The sequence below is a fragment of the Mobula hypostoma genome, chromosome 5 (assembly GCF_963921235.1).
Source record: "Mobula hypostoma chromosome 5, sMobHyp1.1, whole genome shotgun sequence".
NCBI classification, from domain to species: domain Eukaryota; kingdom Metazoa; phylum Chordata; class Chondrichthyes; order Myliobatiformes; family Myliobatidae; genus Mobula; species Mobula hypostoma.
Genome location: NC_086101.1, coordinates 36,673,593 through 36,688,755, shown reverse-complemented (window position 1 = coordinate 36,688,755; position 15,163 = coordinate 36,673,593).

Genomic DNA, 15,163 nt, shown 5'->3' with positions numbered 1-15,163 from the left:
GACCTCTGACGCCACTTTCAAGGAATTATGGATCTGTGTTCCCAGATCCTTTTGTTTCTACCACACTGCTCAGTGCCCTACCGTTCACTGTATAAGTCCCACCCTGGTTTGTCCTCCCAAAGTGCAAAACCTTGCACTTGTCTGCATTAAGTTCCATCTGTCATTTTTCAGCTTATTTTTCCAGCTGGTCTGGATCCCATTGCAAGCTGTGATAACCTTCCTCATGGTCCGCTATGCCCCAGATTTCAGCGTCATCCACAAATTTGCTGATCCAGTTCACCACATTATCTTTCAAATCATTGATATAGATGACATCCAACAATGGACCCAGCACCGATTCCTGCAGCACCCCACTAGCCACAGGCTTTCAATCGGAGGGGCGTCCATTTACTACTACTCTCTGGCCTCTCCTGCTTAGCCAATGTTGAAAGGTAAAAAAACTCATCGTTCAAAGTGGTGTTCCAATGTGCCTGCTCCCTTGTCCTTTTAGCCTGCAACTGTCGGGGTGCTGCATTGAAGCCTTAGCAAATAGTTGGTACCTGTGTGCACGGTGCATTGACAGGTGGACTGCTTTTTTTCAGGTGATAGATGAGATGACGGTTCAGTGGTTAGCTTTGCCTTGCATGGTGTTGAGCTACTTCAGTGTGGCTGGAACTGTACTCGTCCAGCCAAGTGGAGAGCACTTCACTGCATTTTGTACGTGCATGATGTAGAATGAGGAATATATCTAGAATTTGAGGGATTAGTCATCCTATACGTGTTACGTGCAAACAATGTTTTCTGTACGTAAGTTCTTCATGCAAACAGGCACAAAAAGTGACAAACTAGCAAACAATCAAAAGAAAATTGATTAATGTAATTAATCGACTAACAACAATATCATTCGTTTATATAGATTCTCTAACATAGTTAAAATCTCCTCAGGCATTTCATAAGTTATTAAATCTATCACCAACTGTATTGTTATCTCTGGTTTTTCTTTTGCATCTTAATGAGAAGCAGAAGCATTGCATAAGTTATTATAGAGCGCAGTAGCGTAGCAGTCAGTGTAATGCTCTGCAGAACCATGATCCCCAATTGGGGTTCAATTCCCAGCGCTGTCTCTAAGGAGTTTGTATATTCCCTCCATGATCACGTTGTTGGAAATCACTGTTTTTTTAATACTTTTTATAAGATTTGTATTTTTTTTACGAACTCATGTATTTTTCACAGTATGTGGTGGTTCGGCCCCACTTACTGGCAGAAAGTGGTATAGCAACTAAACTAACGGTTTATCACCTTTCTCATTTTTCATTGGCTGAGTACTAGCACAATACTCACATGATATAATTGTGCAGCCAATGATTGGTTTATTTTATTGTCTCAAGTATAAAATCAGAATCAATCAGATTTATTATCACTGGCAGATGTCGTGAAATTTGTTAACTTAATTAAAAGTGATGGATTCTTCAGAGGCACCGTCTTCATCTTTTCATCTTTTATTTTATCTTCACCTCCTTTGCTTTACAATCATGTTTGTTTCATTTCTCAGCTCTTTAATTCGTTTCCTTAATAATTGTATGTCTATTTACATTTTAAAATAGATGATTGTTTAGAATTAAGACTGCTCGCCATTATTGACTGCTGGAAGAACCCAAAGGATCAAAAAAATAACAGATACCCAACAGCATGTTTCCTGCAGCTGCTCGAGTTTCCTCGCACATTCCAAAGACGTACGGTTAGGGTTAGTGTTTGTGAGATGTGAGAAGGCTACGTTGGCACCAGAAGTGTGGTGAAATTTGCAGGCTGCTCCAAGGAGAATCCTCAGACTGTTTTGGTCATTGACACAAATGACAGATTCCAATATATGTTTCAATGTGTCGATGTACGTGTGAGAAATAAAGCTCACCTTTTCTTTAATCTCATAGATGACTGAAATTTGATGTTAGGCCATATGTAATGAAACAGGGAGAGATGAGCAAAAGCCCAGTGCTAATATTGCATTGCCTTCCTCACCACCAACTCAACCTGCAAATTAATCTTTAAGGAATCCTGCACAAAGCCTCCCAAGTCCCTTTGCACCTCAGATTTTTAAAATTTATCCCCATTTAGAAACTAGTCCATTCTTTTATTTCTTCTACCAGAGTACCCAACCACACACTTCCCAACACCATATTCCATCTGCCACTTCTTTGCCCATTCTCCTAATCTGTAAGTCCTTCTATAGCCTCTGTGTTTCCTCAACACTATCTGCCCCTCCACCTATCTTCGTATCATCTGTATCATCTACAAGCTTGGCCACAAAGCCATCAATTCCATCATCCAAATTGTAACGTGAAAAGAAGCAGTCCCAACTTAGATCTTTGTGAAACACCACTAGACACATGCAGCCAACCAGAAAGGGCTCCTTTTATTCCCACTCTTTGCTTCCTGCCAATCAGCCAATGCACTATAGCTGTTAGTATCTTTCCCGTAGTACCATAGGCTCTTAACTTGTTAAGCAGCCTTATGCGTGGCACCTTGTCAAAGGCCTTCTGAAAATCCAAATACACAATATCCACCAATTCTCCTTTGTCTATCCTGCTTGTTATTTCTTCAAAGAATTTCAACAGATTTGTCAGGCAAGATTTTCTCATAAGGAAATCATGCCGATTTTGGCCTATTTTATCATGTTCCTCCAAGTACCCCGAAACCACATTCTTAACAATCGACTTCAATATCTTCCCAACTACCGAAGTCAGATTAACTGACCTATAATTTCCTTTCTTCTGCCTCTCTCCCTTCTTGAAGAGTGGAGTGACATTTACAATATTCTAGTCCTCTGGAACCATGCCAGAATCTGGTGATTCTTGAAAGATTATTACTAATGCCTCCACAGTTTCTTCAGCCACCTCTTTCAGAACCCTGATGTGTAGACCATCTGGTCCAAGTGACTTATCTACCTTCAGACCTATCGGTTTCCCAAGCATCTTCTCCCTTGTAATAGAAATTTCATTCATTTCTGCCTCCTGACACTCTCAAACTTCCAGCATACTGCTAGTGTTTTCCACAGTGAATATGTATGTAAATTACTTATTCGGTTCGTCTGCCATTTCGTTGTCCCCCAATACTAACTCTCTGGCATCATTTTTCAATAGCCTGAGATCTATTCTCACCTCTATTTTGCACTTTATCTATCTTAGAAACTTTTGGTATCCTCTCTAATATTATCGGCTAACTTACCTTTGTATTCCACCTTTTCCTTCTTTATGACTTTTTTAGTTGCCTTCTGTTGGTTTTTAAAAGCTTCCCAATTCTCTAATTTCCCAGTGACTTTTGCTCTATTATATGCCCTCTCTCTGGCCTTTATGTTGACTTTGACTTCTCTGGTCAGTCATGGTTGCATCATCCCACTTTTAGAGTACTTCTATAGGATGTAAATATCCTCCATTTTCCAAATTGCTCCCAGTAACTCCAGCCATTGCTGCTGTCCCGTTATCCCTGCTAGTGTCCCCTTTCAATCAATTTTGGCCAGCTCCTCTCTCATGCCTCAGTAATTCACATAACTCCAATGTGATGCTGATACATATGACTTCCCCTTCTCCTTCTCTCATTGCAGTGTGAATTCTATCATATTATGATCACTGGCCCCCAAGGGTTCCTTTACTTTAAGCTCTCTAATCAATTCTAGTTCACTGCACAACACCCAATCCAGAATAGCTGACCCCTAGTGGGCTCAGCAAAGAGATGCTCTAAAATGCATCTCATAAGCATTCTACAAATTCCTTGGGATCCAGCACCAACCTGATTTCCCCAATCTACCTGCATATTGAAATCCTCCATGACTATTGCCCTTTTGACATTCATTTTCTATCTCCCGTTGTAATTTGTTGACCACACCTTTGCTACTGTTTGGAGCTCTGTCTTTTTACCCTTGCAGTTTCTTATCTCTGCCTATGATTCTATACCTTCCGAACTTTTGTCACCTATTTCTAATGATTTGATTTCATTTTTTCCCAATGGAGCCATGCCAACCCCCTCTGCCTGCTTGCCTGTTCCTTTCGATACAATGTGTATTCTTGGACATTAAGCTCCCAGCTATCATCTTCTTTCAGCCACAGTTCAGTGATGCCCACAATGTCATATGTGCCAATCTGTAACTCTGCTACAAGTCCACCTACTTTATTCCGTATGCTGCACGCATTCAAATATAACATCTTCAGTCTTGTATTCATTGCCCTTTTTGAAATTGTCCCTCTTTTACATTACAACTTATCCCACTGACTGCAATTTTGCAACATCACCAGCCTGTCCTTCCCTGCAGTCTCACTACACACTGCCTCTTTTTGTAAAGTAACTAACCGACCCTCAGCCCTCTCACTCCAGTTCCTGTCCCTCTGCTAAATTAGGTTAAACTCTCCCAAACACCTCTCGCAAACCTGTACGCAGGATATTGGTCCCCCTCCCCACCCCAGGTTCAGGTGGAAATCCTCTCTTTTGTACAGGTCAGAAGAGATCGCTATGATCAAGAAATCTGAACTCCTGCCCCCTGCACCAGTTCTTCAGTCACGCATTCATGTGCCAAATCATCCCGATATTACCCTTAATGGGCATGGCACAGGCAGCAATCCAGAGATTACTATCTTGGAGGTCCTACTCTTCAGCTTTCTACCTAGATCCCTAAAATCTCTCTTCAGGACCTTTTCACCTTTCCTACCTATGGTATTGGTGCCAATATGTACTAATAGGGCTGCCCACCCTCTCCCTTTAGAATGTCATGCTCCCAATCCGAGACATCACTGACCCTGGCACCTGGGAGGCAACGTACCATCTGGGTGTCTATCTTGCTCACAGATTCTCATCTGTTCCTTTTACTATGGAATCTTCTATCACTTCTGCAGTCTTCTTCACCTCTCTCCTCTAATGAGCCACAGCACCTATGCCTTCCACTCTTACATCACCAATTTCTAACGATTTGATTTCATTTTTTCCTCTGAGGAGCTGCAGTTTGGTGTGCCTGGTGCAGATATGGTTATCCGGGGCGATAGAGGTCCACTCCAACAATGGCCGCTCCGTTTGCCTCTGCCTTATTTTTATTCATCTTTTCTAATGAACCTGTTCATTAATTGGGTGCAGCCCCACTCCAAAAATTGCCGTGAAGCACTGCCTTTTTAAATCTTCAATCACAGACCTATGTGAATTTTCCTCTTCTTCTCGTGGTCCCGTTCACTGATTGGGCGCAGTCCAACCCTGCTTGACAAATCTGCTAGGGAAACTCAGAAGGTCAGGCAGCATCTTAGGGGGCAATTGGACGGTTAACGTTTTGGGTCAAGATCCTTCATGTTGACTCCCTGAAGACCTACACCCACACCTCAAGGTTCAATAATAGATTCACCCTCACTGCCAGCAGGTTCTGAATCAATCTGAAAAACCCTAACATTATCTTGATCTATATTTCTTCTTTCTCTTAACTTGCACTAATGTAATTACGTTGTTTAGTCTAATCTGTTGTGTAAGTAATTTATGTTGATTTACATCTATGTTGACTTACTGCGCTACTGCCGCAAAAAAGCTAACTTTCATGGCATTTGTACCCCGTGGTGTGTGTGGTATGTCCAGGGAGGGTAGCACCTTTGGTGAAGGGGGCAGTCGTATCCATTCTGGGGCAACTCATTTGCCCTTTTCCCCACCTGTGGCTCCAGGTAGCTGTTTGCATGCAAAAGTGCCACATCCCAGTACACTGCTTCGACAGGCAGGCCGAAGCAGGTGAGGGGAGCCAGCAGGCCTCATAACCCAGAGAGATAGTGACATCCCCATCCTAGTTTGCAAATTCAGCTCCGGTGGACTGGCTGGATGGGGTCAACAGTGAGATCCAACATCCAGGAAGGTGGTTCCGCAACACTTCGTGGAGAGAGAAGGGCACGAGAAGGCACAGAAGTAGTCATGGTCATCCACTGCAACCAAGCAAGACCCCAGCTGTGACAACGACTCAATTCAATAAACAATAGACAATAGACAATAGGTACAGGAGTAGGCCATTCGGCCCTTCAAGTCAGCACCTCTGTTCACTGTGATCATAGCTGATCATCCACTATCAGTATCCAGTTCTGCCTTATCCCCATAACCTTTGATTTCACTATCTTTAAGAGCTCTATCCATCTCTTTTTTGAAAGCATCCAGAGACTTGGCCTCCACAGCCTTCTGGGGCAGAGCATTCCATATATCCACCACTCTCTGGGTGAAAAAGTTTTTCCTCAATTCCGTTCTAAATGGTCTACCCCTAATTCTTAAACTGTGGCCTCTGGTTCTGGACTCACCCATCAGCGGGAACATGCTTCCTGCCTGCAGCGTGTCCAATCCCTTAATAATCTTACATGTTTCAATAAGATCCCCTCTCAGCCTTCTAAATTCCAGAGTATACAAGCCCAGTCGCTCCAATCTTTCGTCATATGACAGTCCCGCCATCCCGGGAATTAACCTTGTGAACCTATGCTGCACTCCCTCAATAGCAAGAATGTCCTTCCTCAAATTTGGAGACCAAAACTGCACACAGTACTCCAGGTGTGGTCTCACCAGGGCCCTGTACAGCTGCAGAAGGACCTCTTTGATCTTATACTCAATTCCCCTTGTTATGAAGGCCAGCATGCCATTAGCTTTCTTCACTGCCTGCTGTACTTGCATGCTTGCTTTCAGTGACTGGTGTGCAAGAACACCTAGATCTCGTTGTGCTTCCCCTTTTCCTAACTTGACTCCATTTAGATAATAATCTGCCTTACTGTTCTTACCACCAAAGTGGATAACCTCACATTTATCCACGTTAAACTGCATCTGCCCACTCACCCAGCCTGTCCAAGTCACCCTGCGTTCTCATAACATCCTCCTCACATTTCACACTGCCACCCAGCTTTGTGTCATCGGCAAATTTGCTAATGTTACTTTTAATTTCCTCATCTAAATCATTAATATATATTGTAAACAGCTGCTGTCCCAGCACTGAACCCTGCGGTACCCCACTGGTCACCGCCTGCCATTCTGAAAGGGAGCCGTTAATCGCTACTCTTTGTTTTCTGTCAGTCAGCCAATTTTCAATCCATGTCAGTACTCTGCCCCCAATACCATGTGCCCTAATTTTGCCCACTAATGTAATTAGTTAATTAATTAAACTAATGTAATTCACTGGACCCCGACTTCTGAGGTCAAGAGGGAGTGGAATTGTCCCAGTACAATGGCTTTTCCACTTTAAAAAGTCTCTGCGCAGGTTTCTTGTTTGATTTTGATTTTGATTTTGTTATTGTCATTGGACAATAACTGAATTTACTGGAAAATTGCAAATGTCACTGCACTCTTTAAAGAAGGGAGAGGAGCAGAAGAAAGGAAACTATAGGCCAATTCGCCTGACTTCAGAGGTTGGGAAGATGTTGGAGTCCATTAAGGATGAGGTTTATGGGTACTTGGAGGCGCATGATAAAGTAAGCAAAAGTTGGCATGGTCTTCCTAAGGAGAAGTCTTGCCTGACAAATCTGTTGGAATTCCTTGAAGAAATAACAGGCGGGACAGACAAAGGAGAGTCAGTGGATGTTGTGTACTTGGATTTTCATAAGGCGTTGACAAGACGCCACACATGAGGCTGCTTTAAAAAGGTCCATGGTATTACAGGAAAGATACTAGCATGGATAGAAGATTGGCTGACTAGCACGAGGCAAAGAGTCAAAATAAATGGTTTCTGGTTGGGTATTGACCAGTGATGTCCTTCAGGGGTCGGTATTGGGACCGCTTCTTTTCATGTTTTATATCAACGGTTTGGATGACGGAATTGATGGCTTTGTGGCCGAGTTTGTTGATGATACAAAGAAAGGTGGAGGGCAGATAGTCTGAAGATTGGGAGAATGGGCAAAGAAGTGGCAGATGGAGTATAGTCTAGGGAAGTGTATAGTCATGCACTTTGGTAGAAGGAATAAAAGCGTAGACTATTTTCTAAAAGGTGAGAAAATACAAATCTCGGAAGTGCAAAGGGACTTGGAAGACCTTGTGCAGCATTCCCCAAAGGTTAACTTGCAGGTGGTAAGGAAGGCAATTGCAATGTTAGCAGTCATTTCAAGAGGACTAGAACGTAAGAGTAAGAATATGAAGCTGAAGCTTTATAAGGCATTGGTCAGACCACACTTGAATTTTTGTGAGCAGTTTTGGGTCCCTTATCTCAGAAAAGATGTACTGGCGTTGGAGAGGGACAGAGAATGATTCCAGCAACGAAAGAGTAAACACATGAGGAGCATATGATAGCTCTGGGCCTGCGTTCACTGGAGCTCAGAAGAATGAGGGGTGGAATCTCAATAAAACCTATTGAATATTGAAAGGCCTAGACAGAGTGTATATTGAGAGGCTGTTTTCTTTTGTGGGTGAGTCTAGGACCAGAGGGCACAGCCGCAGAATAGAGGGATGTCCATTTAGAACAGAGATGAAAAGCAATTTCTTCAGCCAGAGGATGGTGAATCTGTGGAATTCATTGCAATGCACGGCTGTGCAGGCCAAGACATTGAGTATATTTAAAGCACAGGCTGATAGGTGTTTGGTTGGTCAGTATGTCAAAGGTTATAGGGAGAAGGCAGGAGAATGGGGTGGAGAGGGATAATAAACCAGCTATGATGGAACGGCAGAGCAGACTTGATGGGCCGAATGGCCCAAATCTGTCCCTATGTCTTATGGTCTTATTTTTTTCATATATCTCTGTGACAATAAACTTGAAACTTGACCATTCATTTCCTTCCATGGATTCTGCCTAACCTACTGAGTTTCTCTAGACATTTTATTTTGCTAGAGGATTAAAGCTGAACTCTCTTTATTTCAATTATAAACACATCCCTGGAAAGTTGTCCGGTGGTAAATGCCTTGTGGCAGAGAGCAAAGGATGGGGAGTTGGCAGCAAGTGGAGTATTGAAACAAAGTTTAATTTTACATTCTTAAATCGCTAAATTGTATGGCGTTAATATGACACTTGAATGGGGCTTATAGACAAAGATTAAGTTAAATACTACACTTCAAAAAAATGTAGAGTTCAGGACTTCTCCGAAGGTTGTTACCTTGTCATGTTCAAAAGGCTTGTGATGCCGTCTGGAGCTTAGTCGACTGACGCTAAGCTCATGGTTGGGTCACCCTTAATGGTAAGGTCAAAGGGAGGTTCCAGACAGGAGCGATCCAACAAAGGACGAAACGATAGAGCTGGCAGAAGATGATAACACATGACAACAGCAGTGAAGGGTCGCCAGTTGTCTCGCTTTCCATGGCGCTGGATCCTGCCCCTCCCCCCGATCTGTCAAGGACTGTTAGAGAGAGTTTTTGGGTAGATGATTCATTTACACTGTTACATACCTCAAGGAGATCTTGTGACTTTCTTGTGAGAATGATGTAATGGTCTTTTGGAGGTCACCTGATGTAATTTTCCCGCCGATGTGAGGTCATGTGATGACATGTTCACCAAGAGTATAAAAGGGAAGACCTCTGGTGACGCAGTTAGGTTTTCCAGCTAGAACGTTCGTCAGTGTCTTCGTTTTTTTGCGTATTTGTTTTATGACACAGTTTCATTTTTAAAACAGAGTTGTACGTTCTATTGTAAGGTACAATAGTGCTGGATTGGCAGTTTACCCTTTTTCCCAGATGTGCTAATGTACCTTTTCAGTAGTATTGGAGAGTGAAGATTTTATCAAAGTACAGGATATGAAGAATTAAGAGAAGTCAGGGATGTTCAGCAGTTTAATAAAGAATCGACCTTATTGAGTCTTCGTTGAAGGAGTAGTGACCTGCATCGAAGATAACTCTTGCCAAAAGGAAGTTCATGCAAGCTGCTCTCTAGAAATTAAGGTTAGTTGTTTTAAGCCATTTATTTCCTTCATTGTGAATCCTTTGGACAGAACCAGCAGGAAAGTCACGTCTATGAAGAAATCCTTCTCCAGAGAAGTCTCTCCCAATTGAACGTATAAATCTGTTGGACTTTTGAATTTACCATTTTAAGAACTGTATTAGACTTTACCGCTTTAAGAACTGTTTTCGCATTTATTGCTTTAAGAACCAGTGCCAAGTGGAATAATGAAATGGCTAGTTCTATTCCACTCAAAAAAATTACTTATAATTTAAGAGATAAATATGTAACATTTTTGAATATTTGGCGCCCTTATTTACAAAAGATAGGATGGCATATTTAAGTGCTCCGATAAAGACTTTGGTCACTTGGAGAAAGAAACGAATAATTATACCAAATTTATTTTGAATCCCATGGAGCATGTGGACACCTTCCAATACCCAGGCCGTTCTTTTCTTCTTTTTTCTTTTTTTTTCTTTTTCTTTCTTTTTAGGTAGGACTATATATGGCGGGGGGGAGGGTTAAGGGGAGGGGGAGGGTAGATTCTATTTTTTCATGTATTCTTTTTGAAAATTCAATAAAAATTATATTACAAAAAAAAAAGAACCAGTGCCAAGTGACGATTTGTTGAACGGCCGCATAGCGGTTAACTTCTGGTTAAGGATTTTTTTTGTTTTTTATTGTTTATCCGTGTTTAATAAATGGTTGGTTGTTTTTGTACAACCTGACTCGATTGATATTCATTGTTGCCGGTTTCGTAACAACACTTAAATGACTTTGGCCACTAGTCTTCTGTTTCATGCTCTCACCTTTCTGGTGTGCTTTTACCTTAATCACTGCCACCTCTTCTGGCAGGCTCACTGCTTCCAGTAGCTGTTGTATTAGGTGCCCTTGCTGAATATTACCACCCATTGAAGTTATGAATCCTCATCGTGCCCAAGCCATGAGGTAATCATGCACCACCCCAAATGCATACTGGCTGTCGGTATATATAACCTGTTCTTTAACAGATTTGACCTTGTGACCTCTGCTCATCCCCCACATGAGCCATCTGTTGTCGGCCCCCAACCAACACATATTCCACTCTCCCCTCCTACCCCTCCTCACAGTCCCCCACCCTGCTCTCATGACTATACCCTTTCCCCACACGAAACCACCACGGTGGGCTTCACAGCTGAACAGGTGAGAAGACAGCTGAAACGTCTCAACCCAAGCAAGGCTGCAGGACCGAATGGTGTCAGTACCAGGGTGCTCAAAGCCTGTGCCCCTCAGCTATGTGGAATACTTCGCCATGTATTCAACCTGAGCCTGAGGCTCCGGAGGGTTCCTGTACTGTGAAAGACGTCCTGCCTCGTCCCTGTGCCGAAGACGCCGCGCCCCAGCGGCCTCAATGACTACAGACCAGTGGCATTGACCTCCCAAATCATGAAGACCCTGGAGAGACTTGTTCTGGAGCTGCTCCGGCCTATGGTCAGGCCACACTTAGATCCCCTCCAGTTCGCCTACCAGCCCCGACTAGGAGTCGAGGATGCCATCGTCTACCTGCTGAACCGTGTCTACGCCCACCTGGACAAGCCAGCGAGCACTGTGAGGGTCACGTTTTTTGAGTTCTCCAGTGCGTTCAACACCATTCGCCCTGCTCTGCTGGGGGAGAAGCTGACAGCGATGCAGGTGGATACTTTCCTGGTGTCATGGATTCTTGATTACCTGACTGGCAGACCACAGTACGTGTGCTTGCAACACTGTGTGTCTGACAGAGTGATCAGCAGCACTGGGACTCCACAGGGGACTGTCTTGTCTCCCTTTCTCTTCACCATTTACACCTCGGACTTCAACTACTGCACAGAGTCTTGTCATCTTCAGAAGTTTTCTGATGACTCTGCCATAGTTGGATGCATCAGCAAGGGAGATGAGGTTGAGTACAGGGCTACGGTAAGAAACTTTGTCACATGGTGTGAGCAGAATTATCTGCAGCTTAATGTGAAAAAGACTAAGGAGCTGGTGGTAGACCTGAGGAGAGCTAAGGTACCGATGACCCCTGTTTCCATCCAGGGGGTCAGTGTGGACATGGTGGAGGATTACAAATACCTGGGGATACGAACTGGACTGGTCTAAGAACACTGAGGCTGTCTACAAGAAGGGTCAGAGCCGCCTCTATTTCCTGAGGAGACTGAGGTCCTTTAACATCTGCCGGATGATGCTGAGGATGTTCTACGAGTCTGTGGTGGCCAGTGCTATCATGTTTGCTGTTGTGTGCTGGGGCAGCAGGCTGAGGGTAGCAGACACAAACAGAATCAACAAACTCATTCGTAAGGCCAGTGATGTTGTAGGGATGGAACTGGACTCTCTCACGGTGGTGTCTGAAAAGAGGATGCTGTCTAAGTTGCATGCCATCTTGGTCAATGTCTCCCATTCACTACATAATGTACTGGGTGGGCACAGGAGTACATTCAGCCAGAGACTCATTCCTCCGAGATGCAACACAGAGCGTCATAGGAAGTCATTCCTGCCTGTGGCCATCAAACTTTACAACTCCTCCCTTGGAGGGTCAGACACCCTGAGCCGATAGGCTGGTCCTGGACTTATTTCATAATTTACTGACATAATTTACATATTACTATTTAACTATTTATGGTTCTATTACTATTTATTATTTATGGTGCAACTGTAATGAAAACCAATTTCCCCCGGGATCAATAAAGTATGACTATGACTATATACCTACCCGTCTGCCCTCACTGCAGCGTAGAGCTTCTATCAGAGCTACCAGCTCTGCTACCTAAGCTGAGCAACCCCCTGGCAGTGCCCCTGAAGCTAACTCTTCACCTGTTTCCTTTACCATGGCCCACCCAGTTCATGTTTCCGATCTATGTACCTCCTAGACCCATCTATAAAGATTTCATCTGCTCTTCCTTCCAGAGTTGTTTCCTTCACACCGATGTCTTCTTCCTTGACAACTTCTGTTTGGCACTCATGTGCTTCTCCCTCTGTTAGGATGGCGCTCGAGGGATTCTCCCCAGTGTCTCTAACTATGGCTACTGACTTGTCCTTTGGAATGAGAACTGCCTCCCAAGCTGCTCTTCGGCTATCGGTGACTGCCCTCGGCCTCCCCGTGTTCAGGAGCTCTACAATGGTATGGGGTGTGTGTAGGATCAGTTGCCCCATCATCACAACTGGTTCGCTTACTCGCACAGCCCACGCGGTGCAGTCTACAGCTGCAACACAACGGGGTCCTGTTTCGTAGAGTAATAGGCCTCCAGCCTTCTAGAGCCCTCATGGTCCTGCACCACTACCATGTTGTAGTATCCTCCCTCGTAACTACAGTATACGTGAAAGGGGCGAGCTGCATCTGGTAACCCTAACGGGGGCGCAGAGACCAGAGCTTTCTTGATATCGGTAAAGGCCTTTTCCTCTACTGCTTCTAGAGGGGGCTCCCTCCTTTAATCAAAGCCTGTATCGGGGCCACGAGTGCTGAGAAGCCCGGCATAAAATTTCGGCAGTAATTAAACAAACCCATCATCTTCCTCACTCCCTTACATTGACTGGGTGGGGCATGGAGCTGATTGCCCAACGTCTGTCATCTGACATGTCCTTCCTCCCTTGGGAAATGGTGCAGCCCAGGTACTGTACGGTTGGTTTGCCTAGCTGAGCCTTGTGCGGACTGATTTTAAACCCTTCATCCTGCAGTACCTCTGAAACACTGGCCATCGCTCCTAAATGGCCTGCTTCATCTTCTGAAGCAATGAGTAGATCATCTACATATTGTAAGATGGTCGACCAGTAGGGCGTTAAATCAAGCTTTTCCAAAGTCTGCGCCATGACTTTATGAAAAATAGCTGGGTGATTGTGGAATCCCTGGGGGAGTCTGCCCACGTATACTGCCGCCCACCCAGGGAGAAGGCAAATTGGTCTTGGGATTCAGGTGCTAAGGGGAGCCCCCAAAACCCATTAGCGATATCCAGGACTGAAAAAAATTTATGTCCTGGAGACAGGCCATTCAGGATTGTTGCAGGGCTCGCCAAGATGGGATGCAGTCTGGGCGTGGTCTTATTAAGGGCGATATAGTCTATTGTTAACCGATATGACCCATCAGGTTTCTTTACTGGCCATATAGGTGAGTTAGTAGTGGCCGCAGTCTCTCTGAGTATCCCCTGGTGTTTTAGTTCCTTCACTATACCCTGGACAGCTGTCAGCGTGTCAGGTTTTATAGGATACTGCTTATGGGGTTTATGCAGGTCCCCATCTATTTTAACTGGGTTTATCTTTACTTGACCACAATCTTGCCTGTGTGTAGCCCACAGTGCTGGGAACTGCTGACAAAGTAAACCATAGACACTATCCTGGCTCCAGTCTCTAATGATCAGGACAGCCACGCCTATGCTAGGCAGGTTGTGCGCATTCACTGCCCCTGACTTGTTCATATTATTTCTCCTTTTCCTGAATCTATAACAGCTCCTGTTTCCCGTAGGATGTCTATTCCAAGGATTGTGCCCTCATTATTTGGACATACCCAGAAATACACTGGAAGCTGCACTCCCCCGATTTCTAGTATTTGCGACTCGCTTCTTTCTGCTTTTACTGTTTTTCCTGATATAACTGGCCTGTCCGGTTGTTGGTAAGGGTAGGTCAGTTATCCATACCGATGTCCCTGTGTCCACTAACATATTGCATTGCCGGCCCCCTAACATTGCTGCTGTGTACATCCGCGGCTCACCAGCGCTGGCAGTGGGGGCCGCCACCAGCTGTTTTCCTGACTAAAGGCTGATTTATAATTGTGGGTCAACTCGACGCCATAACCTACACAAGAGACCTACTCGTGTTGTGAGCATTTATACTTGTGCGTTTGTGTGTGTGTCGCTCTGCAATTTGTGAACGTCACGCATGCGCACACATCTATCCGTGCAAGGCTTCATAGTCATGGTAGTCCTTCTTGGGGTAAACAAGAAGCGAGTGTCTTTTATCATAAAAGCGAAATGTATCCTCCATAATTTCGGAGGTCTGTAAAGCTTTATGGAAAGCATTGCAGCCAGAGTTCCTTCCCTGCCCTTCAGTCGCCCAATGGGATGCTATTGCAGCGTAGGAGGAAATGCGATGCTACCAAGCGGACCAATCACAGCTCTTGTGGTCTGCGTCGCCATGATGCGTAGTTACATTTTGTGAGAGGTGCGCATCAGGCTACGGCATTGGGATCTGCGTAGGGTACCTATGGCGTCAAGTTGACGCACAAGTATAAATCAGCCTTTAGAAGCTGTCTTTACCAGTTCTATGATCTGGTCAACAGTCAGAGTGGACAGACTGGGTGCTGATGGGCTGAGTGACTGGGTGTCTGCCGTGACCTTCACCTGGGGTTTT